At 40.2% G+C, this 21,207-nt stretch overlaps 1 protein-coding gene across 2 annotated transcripts in view; it reads right to left on the reverse strand.

The window, feature by feature from the left end:
• LOC129239538 (uridine phosphorylase 1-like) overlaps positions 1–19,522 on the reverse strand; it is a 105,015-nt gene extending 85,493 nt beyond the window's left edge. The window contains exons 1-2 of one of the 2 annotated variants that reach the window (XM_054875116.1): positions 19,295–19,522; positions 19,051–19,186 (exon numbers count right to left, since the gene is read on the reverse strand). The gene's annotated coding sequence lies outside the window, so the exon portion shown is untranslated. Of the gene's footprint in view, positions 1–19,050 lie in introns of both variants that reach the window. The other variant, XM_054875106.1, reaches the window with a different exon arrangement.
• Positions 19,523–21,207: the final 1,685 nt, after the last annotated feature.

Raw genomic sequence — 21,207 nt, forward strand, 5'->3', positions numbered from 1 at the left:
AATCATTAACACTGGCCGATACAGCTGCCATATTTGCTTCAGTTCGCACTCTTCGTAAGTGTGTTGGTGGTTTGATGTCCAATAATGTAAATTTGGTTGTGTTCTAAATTTAGTTACAATAGCTCGAAAAGCCGCTAAAACTCGATTAAACTGACCATAAAATGGAAGAAGCGCGCAATAAACTTTCTTAACAGAACTCGCATTTTTATAATAAAATTTAGTTATTTGCAAGCGTTGTTAGCTTGTAAGACGATTCGTGGTTAAATTATAGACCAAACTGAAGATGTTTGACAGTGAAAGAAAACACGAAACGTGCGTCAGCGGTTTAAACCAACTGTTTATAAAGAGAATTTTTAAAAAATCACCCTTTATAAGAGAGTGTCATAATTTGAATGTCACAAGTGAACAAACCTTTAATAATTGAATCATGCAACATCGCCGCAATGTGTGTGAAAAATGTAAAGCACAATGAAATGTTTATTATTATTTTGTATTCATTTTTCAATGTATTTTAATTTATTTTCGATATACAGATTTGTCTTGCTTTCGTTTATTGATTTTCGATGTTGATGCGTGTTAATAGTGTAGCCGCTATATCAGATAGAACAAAAGCCAAAGCAACTTCATTTTCAGGCCGAATATGAGCCAACGTTAAATTGATGAGGAATGTTTTTTTTATGCCACTAGGCTTATCGAGGAAGCACAGACCACCTCCGCTTCAGCACTGTATTTAAAATTGTGTTGCGGCCTAATTTTTGTTCGAGAGAAAAAAGCATTAGCATTTTACTGTTGTTATCGCACTAAACCACGACCATAAATGGCAAATGCAGTGCATTGTGGCGAATTCACGCCAAGTTGATTGAATGCTTCGGTTTGATGGATATGCATTTGCACTCGATTTCGATTAGTGCTGACAGTGATAGAAAACATTGACCGATAATTCAACGGAATTCTCATTGTTTACGCTACGAACGGGAAGCAAAATATCTTCGCTCAAATCCTTTTTTGACGCTTTCGCACGAATTCGTGTTGGATGGTGAGTTTGTGGTCGAGGTGATAGCAAATAATATTCAAATTTGTCAATTAAAATTGGAATTTGGTTATTTAGTTGACCGGGGCTGTATACATATATACATATTATATCTATGTATACTCATATATGTATGTATATATGTATATGTACTGCTACGCGTATATGCAGTGATGCCTTCCTTAACCAGGTGTGTGCTCTAACTGACAATTTTCCATTTAAACATTCAAGCCTTGGCTTCTTTCCTCCCTGTATAATTAGAGTTCAAGGTTTATTTTGGCCGAAAACTAAGACAATATAAATTTATAGGTAAAAGTTGGCAAATACTCGTACGTTTGAGATTATTTCGTATTGAGATTATTTATGCATTTGAGTATGAAGCGCAAGAAGAGGAAGAAGCAGAATGTTCAATGCGACAAATCATTCTTTATTGCTTTTGCGATAAAAATAAGAAAAAGGATGCGGCTTAATATACCTTCCCATGTATACCTTTCGCTAGGTGTGCGGCTTTATGTTGTGCGCCGGGCTGATATTTATTGCAAGACGCCTTTTCATGGAACTCATGAAAACTATTAAATAATACATGGACTGAAAATTCACGGTCATTGATGAATCTTAAGAGGTCCGGAAGAGGAAGAGTATGAACTTTATCTATACTCAGCACAGAAAACGCCAGACAGGTACAGAGAAAATGCTCTGCAGTGATTTCATTCTCACAACAGAAGAGGCAAATTGGGTCGTCAATGGTTCCCATGGTAGCCATATGCTGACCACAGACGTTGTGCCCTGTGATTACACCCACCACTACTCTCAGGTCCTTCCTACTAATTTTAGGAGAAAGGTCGCTAGTTTGGTTCTTTCACAAAGTACTTGGCTTCTCTGCAGTAGCCCAACTCAGACCGACGTCTTCTATGCATAGACCTGATGAAGCCGGCAATTCATAGTTAAATCGTTGCAGAATTGACCCCTAGAAAGGGTTGAGGGCCTAGTGGTATGCAGAGCCTTCATAAGTTTATCAGCAAACTCATCATTCGCTGTAATATGGCAATGTCCATGCACCCAAATAAGACAAACTTTGTTGTGTTTTGCATCACTGAGCAGTTTTGTCTTACATTCACCGACTAACTTCGAAGAGCAGCGAGGGTTAACAAAGGCTTTTAGTGCAGCTTGACTGTCACTAGAAATTCCCATACTACTACCCCGCCACTTTTTCTCAATTAGCCAGTGCGTTACATTCAAGATGGCATAGGCTTTTGTTAAGAATACCGTAGCCATTTGTCCTGTGGCATAGGAGTTCTTAGTGCCTTCGTCTAAGTACCATCCAGATCCGCTTCCATCACTGGTTTTGAATCCGTCGGTGTAGAAAGTGGGCTGAAATCCCATTAATTGGTTCTTTGGACTTAACCATTCATCTCTATCTGGGATCAAAACATCATACTTCCTACCGAAGCTAACGACAGGCACCCGACTGCCTGCTGGTATCGAGAACCGTGTGCACCGCCTTTTTAAGGTTAGTACTAAATGAAAATAGAAGTGAATGCCATAAAATTAGTACTATCTGTATGTTAGGCCCGGGACTTTTCAGCCCATGTATTATATCTTTGACTAAAAATAATAAAAGATGCGTAAACACGGTCGCCTGAGCCAGGCCTTATGCCGAAAGGGATGAGACGAACGCAGAATTGCAATCTGAGCCATTTTATGTGAGGTATGCGCATATGGACTTTTGTTCTAGATCTGGGAAATATACCATCAATCAGGTATTCAAAATACATGAAAAAAATTGAAAGGAATTTATCACCATCGAAATTTCAACGTAGTATGGTGTTTTCTTACCAGTGGAGCTCTTAGAAGTACACCCTCTGATGCTCTGAATACTCTTTTCTTCTTACCTCGACCAGACTTAGTAGGTAAACAGAATGCTGCTGCTCGGCTTGCCCCAACTAATCAACGGCGGGATTTAGGTGTCTGGACCCAACTAATCCTGTTGACTATTGTTTGGATGAACCATATTTTAATAGGTAATTTAGTATTAGAATTCCAGCTAGACGCAATGGGTTGATAATAATGCTTACTGCTTTTTACTTATGCCCCAAAGTTTGACGATAAAGTTGGCTTTGCTGTCTACTGTAAGGTAGGTGTTTCGGCTCGTCTTCCTTATTACTGTAGCGTATTTCAGGTCGAAATTCTAGCCATTAATGAGATATAGGTAAAGATGTGACTACTTTTAAAGAAGTCTATATTTACTTCGAGAGCCAAGCGGCGATTAAATCTCTTGGTAGAGTTTTCACTAATTCCAGCATTGCTCGCAAATACCGGGCATGTCTTAACAAGTTGGTGGAATATTTCCGCATCCATTTGATATGGGTGCCAGGGCATAGTGGCATACCAGGGAATTGTAAGACAGATAAATAGCGAGAGAGGGCACTACAACTCGCCTCCCTCTTGGTATGGAGATTGTCACGTTCTCCCAGAAACTTCTCCATGGCCCAATTAAGCTTTACTAAATTAAGACTTATAGATTTGTTATCCTAGCTTGTACAGTTCTCATCCTGAGGGAGACTTAATCCTTCTTGCTCTATTAAAAACGCGTCTAATCGGTCGCCGTAGCCGAATGGATTGGTGCGTGACTATTATTCGGGAGTGCGTAGGTACGAATCTCCAAACATGAAGCAGTGAAATGATAGAAAAAGTTTTTTCTAACATTGGTCGCCCCTCCCAGTATGTTTCTGCCATTAAAAAGCTCCTCATAAAAAAACTATTTCCAGTTCGGAATCGGCTTAAAACCGTAGATACCTCCATTTGTGCAACAACATCAAGACGCTCGCCACAATTAGCAGGAGGAGCTCGATCAAACACCAAACAGAAGTGTACGCGCCAATTAATAATATTTATTTATTTTTATTGAGTTCTATTCTCCACACAGGTATTTTCTTCTTTCTAAGAGAGCAGTCTTAGTGGGCAAGAGCTCTCAAGAGCGCTATTAGAATGAGAGAATATCTCCACCAGCTTAGAGGTTGATCTCTCAGAAAGGTCTTAATCTTCCCACTCTGCTTTCGGAAGCAAGTCACGCAGATTTTTACAGTATAGATCTGTGATTAGATTTATAAAATCTCAGAGGATAAGATGGCTCTTGCACGTGGTTAGAACTCCCAAGCGAAAAACAACTCGAACGGCAATTGAGTTACGCCCTGTTGGTAGAGGACACCCCAGAAAGAGATGACCCGAAGACGTTGAAGATGACCTTGCAAAGCTGAACGTGCGGCGGTGGAAGGAAGTACCCTTAGAAAGAGACGGGTGGTGAAAGGTTGTGAATGAAGCAATAGTTCACCAAGAATGCTAAGAAGAAGAAGATCTAAGTCCATACTCCACAAGTTCTTTTAGACTGGATTTAGTTAAAGAGATCTGAATATATATTAGCTGTGATCCTCTCTCAACCTACAAACTTCGAGGTACGAGTAGTATTTCCACTTCAGTCAACACGAGATGGATTGATAGTCTGACATGCGCAAAGATTAAACGTACCTCATTTCGACTATTGCAGAAGCTGCAGAAATGAGGAGGAGAAAGAGCTTGTCAGACATCTTCTCTGTAACTGCACTGCCTGGCATGCCACTAGGTCTAGATACTTTGGGTCATCGTTCTTGAATGATACTGATGGACTTAGGGTCACAAATGTCAGTCAAATTAATGGGTTTGGACTTAAAACAAAATGGTTTAATGAAGAGTAGCAGGTAAACTGCTACGGTGGTTCCAGAATGGTCTACGTGAATCGGTTTAAAAATAGAGTTACTCTATCATGAATATGAACTAAACAGTTCGGGTATTATGTTGGCTTACAAGAATTAATAGGCCTGCTAAAATGAGTTAGTTGCAACCGTTGTATCAACACACTTAAAATGTTGTCTGGTGGTGTGCCATGCAGAAAAAAACTTATTCTAATTTATTGAATAAGGTGGAGAGATCAGCGGAATTAGCAATATGTGGCGTCATAAACACCACGCCATCCATGGCTTTACATATCATATTACATTTGCCACCCCCAGATCTCTTCTGCAAATACTCAGTGGCCTGTTCTGCTTAGAGACTTAGAGCGAGCTCACAGTGGAAGACTGCCGCACATGAACATACAACCATCTTAGACTCTTATGCGGATATAGCCAGTAATTGTTATTATCACCCTCCCATTCTCTGCTTCGCAAGGAATTTCTCAATGAAAATCCCTTCTAGACTGGAATGGCTTGAAGAAGCCCGAACACCCAACACACCCGTTAAGATCTACACGGACGGATCTAAAATGGGCACAGGTGTAGAATCAGGGTTAAATTGCGAAGAGCTTTCTATGCGTGAATACTTTAAGCTACCGGATCACTGTAGAGTTTTTCAAGCGGAAATAAACGCTATTCTTGAAGCCTTAAGGTGATTAGAGATAAACAGAATTTCATCAAAAGATATCTGCATTCTATCAGACAGCCAAGCTGCCCTACGAGCTCTGGATGCATTCCAAATAACTTCAAGGAGTGCCTTACATTGTCGCCAATCTCTTAATGAGATGGCCAAACAATATCGTATAATATTATGCTGGGTTCCAGGCCACAGAGATATACCAGGGAACTGTAGGGCTGACCAACTTGCAAGAGAAGGTACCTGTATGCCAAACATAAATAATTTTATGCAATTTGTAAGCTTCTTGTTATGGACGCACCAATAAATTGGGTAAATCGCAGATGAATTAGTGCCACTACCTGTGAAATTGCTAGGCAAGGCTAGGCTATGTCAAGGCTAAATTTCCGTCTGTCCAAGAGTATTATGAAACTGAGTAGACGTCAAATTAGAACCTTAGTAGGGGCCCTCACAGGGCATTGTCTGATAGGAAATCATGCAAGGAGATTAGACATTTACATGCATGATTTCTGTCGTAGCTGCAGGAATGAGGAGGAGTTGGAAACAATTCAACACTTATTGCTCTAGCCAGAAGCGATATTTAAGATCCTACATCTTAATGAATATGGGTGATCCATACACTTTAGGTATCAAGAACCTTTTATGCTTCGTGAAAAGCTCAGAATGGTTCAATCTGGAAGAGGAAATGTAGCCCAGCCCCTGCGGCACACAACGGACTCATATCGTGGTATAAGTGGCATCGCTGTTTCTATGTGCGATGCGGCTGCGAAACTTAATCTAACCTCATCTACGGGTAGCAATTCGACAAAATGATACCAACAATTCTGATGCGATTTGTTTCGTGTTAAATTATTACTTTTATTTTTTTTTAATGTTTTTTTTTTAGTTGCCAATTAGTATCTGCAAAGCTATGAGAGTTTAATTGAGTTAAATAATTAAATATTTCAAAGGGCAAAAACAATATGAAGTGACTCACAATAGTATTCGCTGTCATATGATTAAAAGCAATTAGTGAAAAACATGTGATTTCGCTCTGAAGCAGGCAGAAAACACGAACTTGTATGAAATTTAATAATTGACTTTAATAAATGTTGTTAATTTAAGGGGTTAGGGGTGAGGGAAAAATGATGATTTTCAATATTTTTTTTTTCCTAGTCAATTGCTTTGTTTTACAAAAATTAATTAGCATTAATACATCATGTTTCGACTTGACTTTAGCGAAATTTCAAAAAAAAAATTGCTAAAAAAATTAATTACAAAAAACACTTCTTCGATCAGGCACGAGTTTTTTATGTTTCTCCAAAGCAGTATAGGTACATTTTATTGCAATCTACCAAGCGGGTTTTAAGTTACAGTGATCACCAGTTGGGGGATGGTTCCATGTGTAGAAGTCCACGCAAGTGGGGAAAGTTACTGATCGCCATTCACTTGGGAGTGGCCAGGACGATTCTTCTACATATGGTTCAAGCAGCTCACAACGTCCGGGATTAGCCCACGTATCCTCTGGTTAGCTTTCGAACACCCGTTCGGGAGTGAGCTAACGTGAGAAGGCGAAGCATCCCAGCATAGCTGGTTGTGCGCTGGGTTTGGGACCCGCCACTTAAAAATCCCCCCCAATGAAAACAGCAACAAAGCCTCGGATGAGAACTTCCAACACTGATGACGACCCCTGCAAACGAAATAAGGAATACGATTTGAGGGCATGCACCTGGAATGTCCGGTCCCTTAATGGGGAAGGTGCCTCTGCCCGGCTGGTTGATGTCCTCGTAAGAGCAAAGGCTGACATCACTGCCATCCAAGAGATGCGATGGACGGGGCAAGGCAAGAAAACCATAGGACCTTGCGACGTCTACTACAGCTGCCATGTAAAGGAGCGCAAATTCGGTGTCGGATTTGTTGTGGGAGAGAGACTTCGTCGCCAAGTACTGTCGTTCACTCCGGTGGACGAGCGTCTCGCAATAATCCGCATCAAAGCACGTTTTTTTAACATATCGCTAATTTGCGCCCACGCCCCGACGGAAGAGAAGGACGATGCGACCAAAGATTCCTTCTATGAGCGCTTGGAGCGTTCGTATGAGCACTGCCCCCGCCACGACATAAAAATCGTGCTTGGCGACTTCAACGCCAGGGTGGGCAAGGAGGGAATTTTTGGTCCCACAATCGGAAAATTCAGCCTGCACAACGAAACATCCGGTAACGGACAGAGGCTGATCGACTTCGCCGGGGCCCGAAACATGGTAGTCTGCAGCACCAGATTCCAGCATAAAAAAATCCACCAAGCTACCTGGCTGTCCCCTGATCGAAAAACGCGAAACCAGATCGATCATTTTGTGATAGATGGAAGACACGCTTCTAGTGTATTAGATGTACGTACGATCCGAGGACCCAACATCGACTCGGATCATTACCTTGTTGCAGCCAAACTGCGCACACGCCTCTGTGCAGCAAAAAACGTACATCTACCTACGCAAAGAATGTTCGACATCGAAAAGCTTCAATCACAACAGACAGCCAGAAGATTCGCCACTCGACTCTCACTCCTGCTCTCAGAGAGCACTTCCCAACAATCCGGCATGCACGAGCAATGGAGCAACATTTCTCGTTCCCTACGTACCGCCGCCGAAGAAGAAATCGGATTCCGGCGAGCCCGAAAAAACAATTGGTACGACGAGGAATGTCATGCTGCCGCAGAAAAAAAGGATGCCGCCTATAGAGCTACGCTGCGATCGGCGCAACGCGAGCCATTTGGGATCGCTACAGAGAGCTGAAAAAGGAAGAGAGACGTATTATCCGAAAGAAGAAACGAGAGGCCGAAATACGTGAGTGCGAGGAGCTTGAGATGCTGGCCAATAGGAACAACGCCCGAAAATTCTACCAGAAAGTTCGGCGGCTTACAGAAGGTTTTAAGACCGGGGCGTTTTCCTGTAAGAACAAAGACGGCGAACTGGTGACTGACGTACAGAGCAATCTTAAATTATGGAGGGAACACTTCTCGAACCTGTTAAACAGTGACAGTTGCGCATGTCGTAGAGAATGTGAAGATCCCGATACCCCAATCGATGACGACGGAATTGTAGTTCCGTTACCCGACCATGACGAGGTGAGAATAGCAATATCACGGCTAAAGAACAACAAAGCCGCGGGCGCCGACGGACTGCCGGCTGAGCTATTCAAACATGGCGGCGAGGAGCTGGTAAGGTGCATGCATCAGCTCCTATGCAAAATATGGTCGGATGAAAGCATGCCTGCCGATTGGAATTTAAGTGTGCTCTGCCCAATCCATAAGAAGGGCGACCCTGCAATTTGTGCCAATTACCGCGGGATTAGTCTTCTAAATATCGCCTATAAGGTTCTAGCGAGCGTATTGTGTGAAAGGCTGAAGCCCACCGTCAACCAGCTGATTGGACCTTATCAGTGTGGCTTCAGACCTGGAAAGTCTACCATCGACCAAATATTCTCAATACGCCAAATCTTGGAAAAGACCCATGAAAGGAGAATCGACACACACCACCTTTTCGTCGACTTCAAAGCTGCATTCGACAGTACGGAAAGGAGTTACCTGTATGCCGCGATGTCTGAATTTGGTATCCCCGCAAAACTAATACGGCTATGTAAGATGACGTTACTCAACACCAGCAGCGCCGTCAGAATTGGGAAGGACCTCTCCGAGCCGTTTGATACCAAACGAGGTTTCAGACAGGGTGACTCGCTGTCGTGTGACTTCTTTAACCTGATGTTGGAGAGCATCGTACGAGCCGCAGAACTTAATCGCTCAGGCACAATATTTTATAAGAGCGTACAATTGTTGGCGTATGCCGATGATATCGATATCATCGGCCTTAACAACCGCGCTGTTAGTTCTGCCTTCTCCAAACTGGATAAAGAGGCAAAGCGAATGGGTTTGGTGGTGAACGAGGACAAAACGAAGTACCTCCTGTCTTCAAACAAACAGTCGGCGCACTCGCGTATCGGCTCCCACGTCACTGTAGACAGTTATAATTTCGAGGTTGTAAAAGACTTCGTTTATTTAGGAACCAGCATTAACACCGATAACAATGTCAGCCTTGAAATCCAACGTAGAATCTCTCTTGCCAACAAGTGCTACTTTGGACTAAGTAGGCAACTGAGCAGTAAAGTCCTCTCTCGACGAACAAAACTAACACTCTACAAGACTCTCATCATGCCCGTCCTGACGTATGGCGCAGAAGCTTGGACGATGACAACATCCGATGAAGCGACGCTTGGAGTGTTTGAGAGAAAGATTCTGCGCAAGATTTTTGGACCTTTGCACGTTGGCAACGGCGAATATCGCAGACGATGGAACGATGAGCTGTATGAGCTTTACGACGACATAGACATAGCGCAGCGAATAAAGATCCAGCGGCTACGTTGGCTGGGTCATGTCGTCCGAATGGATACAAACGCTCCGGCTTTGAAAGTATTCGATGCGGTACCAGCTGGTAGTAGTAGAGGAAGAGGAAGGCCTCCTCTGCGTTGGAAAGATCAGGTGGAGAAGGACTTGGCTTCACTTGGTGTGTCCAATTGGCGCCGGTTAGCACGAGAAAGAAACGACTGGCGCGCTTTGTTAAACTCGGCCAAAATCGCGTAAGCGGTTATCGCGCCAATTAAGAAGATCACCAGTTCAAAAAACACAGTTTTGAGAAAAACGCATTTAAAGTTTTGCTATCGATTTACGTAGAATTATACGAATTTTTTAATTACTTACACTGTGTCATCTATTCTTGGGCCATATAATAGTTCCTCAGCCGTCATAGCAGCTTCCAAAATATGCGGAGCGCCCGAGCGCCCTTTGTTAATTGTTGCATAACTCGTCGGATTCACTTTAAATTTTCACACAACGTTTTGAAGATATTATACTTTTTGAAAATTCTGACTACCCCTAACCCCATAATAAAGAAAACTCGAAGGCAATTAAAAACTGTAATCGCAAGCCACTCGGAATTTTTTGCTACTTGTAGAAATGGAATTTTAGCAAAAAAGTTTCATAGCTACGTCCATATTTATCTTCATCTTTCTACTCTTTATTCTTTCTGAAGCAATAAAATAACAAAAATACGTAAATAAATAAAAATGTAAACGATGGAAAATATTAGCAAACTACTCGATTTTATTTATTACTTTAGTAAGTAGTATTTTTCTTTGCCACTTTCAACATAAATCAATATTAACGATTTTTACTATTTTGTGAATATCTATGGTTGTGAATTTACACATACGCGTGTAAGTATGTAAATGCGTTGTTAAACTACTGTACATATGCAACTGTCTGAAAGTGCCCTTGAAAAAGTAATTTAACTGCCTAAGTATGCAAACTGAACTTTGCTTTCGCCGAAACTTTGTCTCAGTCAACAACGCGTCCAGTATTCAGCTGCCAATCCGGTGCACACGTACAGACATACATGCGGGTACATATGTACATACGTACTTAGACACGTACTTTTGTATGTATTTACACTTGAGCTGTAATCATTTCGTTTAGGTTTATTTACTTTGGTATACTAAAAATTCATAAAAATGCAAGCTAAGCCAATGAAAAGTTCAAAGTTTTTCCGTTGAGCAGTTAAGTTTATGAATTAAGGAGTTGGGTGGGCTACTCTAGGGACTTAAAGGAATCGTGTTTTGCTTAAAATATGTTCTAAAACCATAAATGGAAAAAGCTCCTCATAAAAACTATCTGCCGTTCTGCCGAGTCGGTTTCAAACTTTAGGTCGCTCCATTTGTGGAATAACAGGTCAACGGATGCAGATCACAAATAGGAGGAGTAGCTCGGCGAAATGCCCAAAAAACGGCGTAAGCGCAAGTTAATATGTATTGTAAAGGGTGGTTAAATTTTAAGGCCCGATTTTGAATGTAAACCGCACGTAAACGTTAAGCTCTTTTCTGCATTTCATTTAACATTTTTCAATTTCAGGCTAATTCAATTTCAACTATGAAACGATACACAATCCAGCAACGCGTTAAAGTTATTCAGGCTTATTATGAAAACGGGCGTTCAAATCAAATTGCGCACTTCGTGAAGAAAATCATCTTCAGTGATGAGGCACATTTTCACCTCAGTGGATTCGTCAATAAGCAGAATTGCCTCATTTGGGCGAATGATAATCCAAGAGTGATTACCGAAAACCCATTCACCCACAAAGAGTGACTGTTTGGTGCGGTTTATGGGCCGGCGGCATCATTGGGCCGTGAATAGTATTCGCTATCGTGAGGAGATAACGAACTTCTTATGGCCCGAGTTGGAAGATATGGATGTGGACGATATGTGGTTTCAACAGGGCTGTGCCACTTGTCACACAGCTAACGAAACAATGACTCTTTTGCGCAAAAAATTTGATGACCGAATAATCTCATGTCGCGGCGATGTCAATTGGCCGCCAAGATCATGTGATTTGACACCGTTGGACTTCTTTCTTTGGAGTTATTTAAAGAAAAGGTGTACATCATTAAAGAAAAGGTGTACATCGATAAGCCAGTAACAATTCAAGAGCTAAAGGATGAGATAATTCGGCACATTAACAGCATAGAACCTCAATTATGCCTCAGCGTCATCGAAAATTTGGACCATCGGTTGGAGGAGTGCTGCCAAGGCCGCGGCGGCCATTTGGCCTATATTTTGGTTCGCGCGTAATTGAGCCATACCAATATTATCACATTGAAGAGAAATGAGAATAATTTCTTAAACAAAATGTATTTTATTCAAAATCAACATCGGCCCTTGAAACTTAACCACCCTTTATATAAATACTTATATGTACGTGCATAAGTAGCGGCACCCGTAGTTCACGCACACTCATTTACTGGTATAAATGTATATCACGCACACTAATATCATTTAATAACTTCCATTTGGATATGATACTCAGTATGAGCCTCTACGCTTGCCATAATTAGCTTTAGTTGTTGCATATCAAAAGGTTCAACACGTTTTAAGGAGCCGTCGGATATTGTAAAGAAAGTGCTTCCAGTGTAAGTGTGGCAAAGTGAAGACGCACTCAATTACGCATGAAAAACACTTTCTGAAAGCAACCGAAGAGTGATTTGCAAATTAACTTTATGAAACAACATTTTGGTTGTTCACACTGCGATGCTGCAATACTTCTTTAATTTAAATTAAATTGTGGCTTTACTTTCGCCTTAACTTTTTGCCCCTGTTTTTGGGAAATTAGCATTAATATACACATAATTTTTTTCTAAAAAAATTATGCTAAGGTGTTAGCAGTTACTATAGACACAAGGATAAAAAAATTCAGTTGTACACAGGTCAGCTCAACTTGCGGAAAATATTTTGTGAAAACATGATTCAGTAAATCCACACTACGATATGACTGATGAGAGAGGTGCAAGCTGATTCTAGTGGACCCTCGGTGAATAAGCATCCGAATGCGCTTAACAAAAACTTCGCACCACTAACACAAATAAAAAACAAAAATTATGGCGAACGAAGTTTCGTATACAGTAGATTCTGTTTTTATGCGGTATATACTATACGTTCCGCAAGAAACAGCATAAAAAAACAGCATAAAAAAAGCGACCGGTTCTATAGTAAAACTATAGATACGTTTCATAAGTGCTAAGAACCGCATAAATCTGAAATAATGTAATAAAATCGCATAAACAAAAAATTTTATTTTTGAAAATTATATCTTTATTTAAGAAACGTCAGAATCGAAAAAAAAATTTACATCGTCAGAAATAGAATCAGGCAATACCCGCATGTTGCGCATACGTTTAGGATTTGGCGTAAAATCACATCCTTCACTTGAGGAAATGTACACGTCTGATCTGATGCAGGCGGTTCCATACTTGTAGGGTTAGCATTTTTGATGTAATCTGTGATGAGTTTTTGCTTTGCTGGTTTAGAATCTTGTTTATATGTACAATTCCCGATAGGTCGACATGCATTTTTTAATTTTTTTAAAAACCGCACTATTTCAAAACCGCATAGAAACAGAATCTACTGTAATGACCAAAGGAAAAGAAGAAGTACCGAATTGCGCTACCAAATATTAACGGACAAACCATCTCACTTTCATCCAGTGCAAAGTACTTAGGGGTAATTTTGGACTTCAAACTTAGCTGGAAATTAAACGTCCAAGAACGGATAAGGAAAGCTCAAATTACTTTATATGCCTGTAAACGTAATCTTGGAAGAAGATGGCGTCTTCAACCCAAGCATACATTATGGTTGTACAAAGCGGTTATACGATCAATTTTATCGAATGGTTCGGTAATTGGGTGGAAAGCTCTAGTGAGAGATTACAATACCAAATTACTCGGTGGAATACAAAAATCAGCCTGCGTAATAACGGTCGGTGCAATCAGATCATGTCCTAAAGAGGCTCTCCATGCACTGACACACGTTATTCCAATAGAGATCATATTAAGAAGACCGCAACCATGAGTGCTTTTAGGCTAAATGAAGCGGGTCGCTGGAAAGAAAAAACTGATTTTCATGCTAGTCTATTATTGCGACAAACTCAGTTAACCTCGGTGAGGACTGACTACATCGTCCCAACGGTAACATTCGATAGGAATTTTGCCACTCTCTTTCCATCTAGGGAGGAATGGAATAAGGGATTCTCACTAAACAACTTCGACACTGCAGTCTATACAGATGGTTCTAAAATGGATTGTGATGTTGGAGCTGGTAAATATTCTCATAGACTTACAGTCTGTTACAATACTCAATGCAAGTCGCAAGTTCAATCTCCTGCGTTGTCAATTATGGCCTAGCACCGCCAGGGCATACTTTCTACTAGTTTTTCTGCATATTCTACCGGAAAATACCTCCAAATATTCCGAATTTGTCGAGAAAGTTGATCTAAATTACATGGCTTGCGTCTGCGAAGCTGGATTTTCATCAGAGCCCACACATTTTCTATGGGATTTGCATCCGGTGACTGAGATTGCCATTCTAAAGTGACAACTCCGTTTTGCGCCTTCCACTCGCTTCACGCTCGACTCCGATGTTTCGGATCGTTGTCCTCTTGAAGGATCCAGCTTTCATTTTTCTTGATATACCATTGCTAAGTAGATGGTAACAAAGGCTTTTGATATATTTTACTCATTTTTTCGGCATTTAAATTCTTGGTAAATAAGAGAAAAGTACCGAAAGCACTCCCAAACATGGACCTCGACGGGGTGTTTAGCCTTCCATTGAAGCATCCTACTGGCGGAGGTTGTCCAGGCATGTTTGATGCTCGGAAATGCCCAGAAGGAGGATTCCTCAGAAAAAATAACGTTCTCCAATCGCGGTCCAAGTTTTCCTTCGCCCATTCCACTCGTTTTTCAACGTGTTTTGCGCTCAGCATTGGTTTTTCCAAAGTACTGCAGTATTTCAGTTTATTGGCAAGCTAGTGCCTGCAAAGCGTTTCGTAAGATATGTCAACATCTTTTGCTTTCAATTTCACAGCAGCTCCACGTAAAGTCAAAGTTGGATCTTTGGAGATCAATGCGAGAATCTTTTTTTCGTATTTTTTTGAGATTTTGCTTGCACTTCCGCGATCAGGAAAATCATCAGCGTTAACGACCTTTTTATAGCGATTTATTAACTTGCTAACGAACTGCTTCGACTTTCCCATATATTTCGCACCAGTAGTTTGCGTTAATTTAGGTCGTTTTTCATGCAAACATAAAAAAATTGCCTCAAAGTGAGAGGCGTAAACAGCACTCATTTCTACTTTTTTTCTACTTGTAACAGTGACCACGCTCTTATGTAACATACTGTAAAATTGAAAAATCTGTGCGTTTGCCTAATGGCACCAGTGTTTTCCTGGCGAAAGTACTTGCACTTGGGGCAGCTTGAAGGCTACTAATCACAGACTTCTCTTTTAAGGGCAATATCGCTATTCTTTCGGATAGCCAGGCACTGGATTCAGCTACAACAACCCCTGTGGGGGTGGAACAAAATAGGAATAGCCTTTTCTCCTTGAGTGAAAACCATAAAGTTACCTTAATCTGTGTCGTGGGACATCGGAACATTGAAGGTAATAAAAAAGCAGATGAACTGGAAAGAGGGAAATCTGACATGAATAACGCTTTTGCAGAATCGGTATTCACACCATTAGGTGCAGTCAAGATCCCTAAAAAATCTGCGAATCGCGGATTGTAGATAGAGAGACCACACGAAATGCAAAATCAGCAGAACGCTATGGCCCACCTGCAACCTCAAACAATCGTCAATATTGTTAAACATGAAACGACGGGACGCCTGGAGACTCACGGCAGTCATAACTGGCTTCTGGTCTATCGGAGAACAAGCCGCCAAAATGACCATCCCTCACAGCACACATTGTGACAGTTATAAATAACCAGAGAAAAAGAAAACTATTTTCCATTTCCTCTGTGAATGCCCTGCCTTATGCAAGCAGGGAATGTCAATCCTGTTCGAGAGTCTCGAGCAATTGTCTGGTTTAGATGTCAGCAAGCTAATAAGGTTTTTAAACCGCACAGACTCGATATAGGTGCCGTAAATAACTAGTACGCTAGTTGGATTCTGGACGAATCACCACTCAAACCAACCAACCGAATTACGCGTAAAACGTCTCTATCTGGCTTTATCGAATTGAGATGAATCTTTCTAAAAAGAACTTTGGCCCGAACGCCTTGTAAGTGTCGCATCTAAATGACTCCTCGCAGTGTCCATGCAGCCAATAACTAATGAAATTATATTTTTGGCTAACCAGATGGAGCTAGAGGCAGAGACCAATAGATGATATCGATGAGCTTTTATGGCGGAGCGCAGAGAGGAGCTTAATACCGTAGCGCTTATGGATTTGCAATGCAACATTGCAATAACGAACGAAGAAGACATCTACGATAATATTGATATTCTAAACAATCTGGTACAGGCAGGCTAATCACCTATCCTATCAGAAATCAAATAGATTAACGAAACCAACGCAAGACAAAAGTCTTGTCGAGGCCCTATGCTCCCGAAAGGAGTGAACAAGGAAAAAAGAAAGAAACAAATCGGGCGCCTTTTCAATGAAAATGGAAGTTGTCGAAAGGCAAACCTTCAGATCTCCTGCCGCAAAATTTTAATTGAAAAATGCAGAGAAAAAGCTATAGCAAGCGCCTAAAAAAGGGGAAGAAGCAATACAAAATGTTTGTAACAAATTTATCTCGTCATGAAGCACAAAGATATTATTTATGGAGAGCAAAAAAAATATTTAAGCCCCCTGAAATGCGACTCAACAACAACCTTTCCTTTATCTCCCATTGTAGCATAGGGCTTCAATAAAGCATTTCCACCTGATACTATTTTTGGCGAGCAATTTTAGTGCTACCACGGTTTCCCTCATTCATCGACTTCTTTTGGTAGTGATCTTCTCCAATATCCAGCACTCCTTGAAAATACACCGGAGATGATTTCTTTAGAAAACTGTTATTTTTTTCCGGTCGGTTACAAGACAGGTCTCATATCCGGCATATCTCGCAGCAGTACTCAGATGGCATTTGATTTAAGTAGCCTCATTTTTTTTAAGTGTATTTGTAATGAGTTCCAGATTTGGAGCAGGTGAGCATTTATGTTATTTATTCTGGTCAGGATACCCTTTTCCACACTATTCTCAGCAAATATTACACTTCCTAGGTAGGATAAATCTATGTATTGCTCAATTTCTTTGCCATGAAGCATAAAATTGTTGTTCCGGGCGCTCCGAAATCGATGGCAAAACTTTAAATGCGATTTTCTCAAAACTATGTTTTTTGAACTGGTGATTACTGTTACTTAAAAACCGATTTTTTTGGAAAATAAACCAATTGACTAGCAAACAAAAAGTTATTGAAAGTTATGATTTCTTCGGACTCCTGACTACCCCTAACCCCTTAACCGACTCGGAGCAGCGAATGGTTTCTTTTTATGAAGAGCATTTTGATGGCAGAAATACACTCGAAGGATTGCCATTGCCTGCAGAGGGGCGACCGCTGTTAGAAAAACCTTTTTTCCTTTCCTTTCGAACCTACGTTCTCTCTGAATTCCGAATAGTAGTCACGCACCAAAACATTCAACTATGGTGGCGGCCAACCAAATCCCTTTACTCTACGATGAATGGATTCGCAACTATGCAATTTTAAAAACTGATCTGTATGGGAGGTGCCACGTCCCATTTAAAAAAAACCGTCTACTTTCAGGCGTTATTAAGGCATTGGTATTTTATACATCTCTGCGAAACCATAATACTCGACCATGAATGGTATCGAAACTATACAATAAGCAATCGATCAACAAATATATTATGTGTATATATATGCTACACCTCTTTAACCAATGCCGCCCACTTTTCTTATCTCTTAAGGTTATTAATATTTTATGTTCTTGTACTAAATTTCAGTATTCAGGCACGAATGCTTGCGAAAATATGTAATAAAAAATTGGTTTGTATGGGAGGTGCCACACCCACTTATTTTAAATAAATTTTACTATGCCTATATCCTGCCAGCAATTGCAAGCAATAAGTTGACGAAGTTTCATTACAAACCAATAGCTGGTTTGGCAGCTATTAAATTACAAACATACAAACCAATACCCATTTTTATATAAATAAAATTTGCAAGTAAGTATGGTGGCATAAATAAACTGTGAGGGTAATTAAATTTATAGTAGTTCACTAGCGGCGCTTAAAGAAAGTGAGTTAAAGGTTCATCTGCTTCAAATTTGAGCCCAAGTAGAGATACAATGGGCGTCTTGCCAGCCTTAACTCTCCTGCATGCCTGATATATGTGCATATGTGCTTTACATATATATACTTACATACATATACATACATATGAATACATACAGTATGCAGACATTACTTATAAAAAATTCGTTTGCTATTGATTTTTCTGTTGTGTCTATTCGACTGTGACTGCTCATTTTTTGGGCGCTTTCTTAGCAATTCACTTGCCGCAATGCTGATTTTTTTTTTGTTTTTTTTTTTTTTGGAGATGTCTTTCTTTTCAAACAACTGTTGTTTTTTGTAGCTATGTGGGTGGGTAAGTAGTAGCGGCAAATGACTAATGTCTACTATAAATTTATGTGTGCACTACAAATACATACAAATATGTAGAAGTATGTATGTATGTATATGTAGGTATGTACTTTTCTATGTACTTTTGTCTGTTTACAGTTATGCGCAAAATATAGAAAACAATTTCCGTTGCTACTGTAGTGACTGAAGCCAACTTAACATAATATGTGTATGTGTATGTATGTATGTATGTACTTTCGGTAATTATTAGAAGAAGAAGAAGAGGATATGTAAATATTTGCAAAAGTTATTAAAATTTGCATATATGTACATATAAATATAGCTTTTCCCATAGTCTTCAGCTAGAACATAGGGCCTGATTGTGCATATACACATACATACATACATACATACACATATAAATATTTGAACATCTTCAGTAATAAGTAGCAACACTAAATTATATTAAACTTTACGCAAAAATAATGGATTTCTTTTTTCTCAAACGAATATCGCAGAGATTTTTAATCGAAATGACTTAACGTTGCATATATAAATATGTATTGTACATATGTATGTATGTTTGTACACTTAACTATTTATGTATTATTATTATTATTATTATTTACAGTATTCACTTACCCAAATTTGATTTGATGGCAGTTATTGATGACTGTTTTTTGTTTTCTACAAAAGATTTTCCGTTGCCTGTTTTCTTGTTATCCAGCAAAAGCTACTCACTACGTTGCTCTACTTTATATATTTTTACGAAGGTTAGCTTGATTTCAGGAAAAACAAAAAATTACTTGCAAATTCTATCCGTTACGCTACGATAAAAGCCGCTCAACTTAATTAAGTGTAATCACTTTTTTTACGACTCGCTTACTTTTTCTTTTATTAGATAATTAACTTTTTTCGCAAAAAACTTGGCTTGTTTTTTATTTTTTCTTCTCTACTCGAAATGGGTTACTGTTGTATAATTCTCATGGCATGCGCTGCTAATTTGTGTTACCAATCTGTCACTATAATTGGCTAATAGCGTGCATGCAAAATGCTTCAACGTTTCAAGCGAACACACAATTACAACCAACACCCCGAAATGTACAACACTAACTGAATTCACTATCTTATAGGTAGGCTAACCGAATAACTCCATGTTCGACACACATCTGAGTGGCTCAAAATAATGTAAATAAACAACGAAGTGTTTCTTGCTTGTGTGTAGAGTAGCACTCAGCCAACATTTCACTCACTTCACTGGCGAAAGCTGCTCATGCGTTTTGCACAATTCGTTTTTTACTCCCCTCCTTCAGTTCTGATAATTACAAAACAACAACACAAACTATAATTACAGCATTTACGTCTTACCGTCACAATGCAAAAGCAACGAAATTTGTGCAAAGGTTTGCCGAAAAATTAGCAGCATATGAGGTAATACTCGTAGTGACACAAAAAGTAAATGTAGCCGCTGATTCATTGCCATTGTCAGCAGTCGGAAAGTTGAAAGCAGTGAAAAGACAATAAATAAGCAACAGTAAAATTAAAATTAATACAAGTATGTAGGAATTGTTAGTGTATGACTCGTTAGTTAAGCATTAAATGAAGAGCACGCGTTTACAGTCAATCGAAGCAAATCATATGGAATTTGAGAAAGCTTTTCTCTACTACTCACCAACACTTAATTCACTGTGCTTGCTAAAGCAAGAGAGAGCACCAAAAGCAAAACAGTGAGCATCCAGCTATGCGCAGCGCATCGTATCCTGTAGCAACAACTGTCGAGTGCCCTCACACAAACGCTTGCGAAGTGACACTCGCAACAGTTTGGCAGTTGTGATCATAAAAATGAACTGTGCCTGTGTTTATCAACCAATGAGTGTCATTTTACTTGTTATGTTTTCTCTACTACTCACCAACACTCAATTCACACTGCTTGCTAACGCAAGAGAGAGCATCAAAAGCAAAACAGTGAGCATCCAGCTATGCGCAGCGCATCGTATCCTGTAGCATCAACTGTCAAGTGCACTCACACTCACACAAACGCTTACGAAGTGACACTCGCAACAGTTTGGCCGTGTTTTTGCCTACAGTTGTGATCATAAAAACTAACTGTGCCTTTGATTATCAACGAATGAGTGTAATTTTACTTGTTATGTTGTTGTCCTATCGAATGTGTCAATGAGTATTAGCAGGCGATATACAGGGTTTGATTGAAAAGTAATGAGCCTTATTTTTTTTTTTAAGCAATTTTATTAAATCTTTTGGCTTATACAACTAATATTCTTCAAAATAGGACCCTTGAACGCCAATACACCGCTGGTAGCGGTCCTTCCACAGCAGGAAACATTTTTGAAACTCATCCGCCGAAATCGCGTTCAATTCAGCTGTCACAGTTTTTTGGATCGCCTCGATGAAGTCGAAACGCCTCCCCTTCAGGTTTCTTTTCAGGCGCGGGAACAAGAAGAAGTCCGGAGGGGACAGGTCTGGGCTGTAGGGACTTTTGGGCTTTTGTTCATCAGTCAAAACCTTTGGAGCCAATTTGGCGCACACTTTGCGCATTTCAAGTTTTCCGGTCAGGATTTCCCGCACATTGTAATAAGTTAAATTTAACTCTTCACTGATCTCACGTAGGGCTAGCACGATGGTCAATGCTCAAAAATTCACGAACCCGGTTCACATCTTCATCTTTTTGCGTCGTCGAAGGCCTTTCAGTTCGCTGTTCGTCTTCGACGTCCTCCCGGCCTTCCTTGAACGACTTGTGCCACCGTTTTACCTGGGCACTGGACAGAGATTGGTCCCCGT

Source organism: Anastrepha obliqua, chromosome 1, assembly GCF_027943255.1.
Source record: "Anastrepha obliqua isolate idAnaObli1 chromosome 1, idAnaObli1_1.0, whole genome shotgun sequence".
NCBI classification, from domain to species: Eukaryota; Metazoa; Arthropoda; class Insecta; order Diptera; family Tephritidae; genus Anastrepha; species Anastrepha obliqua.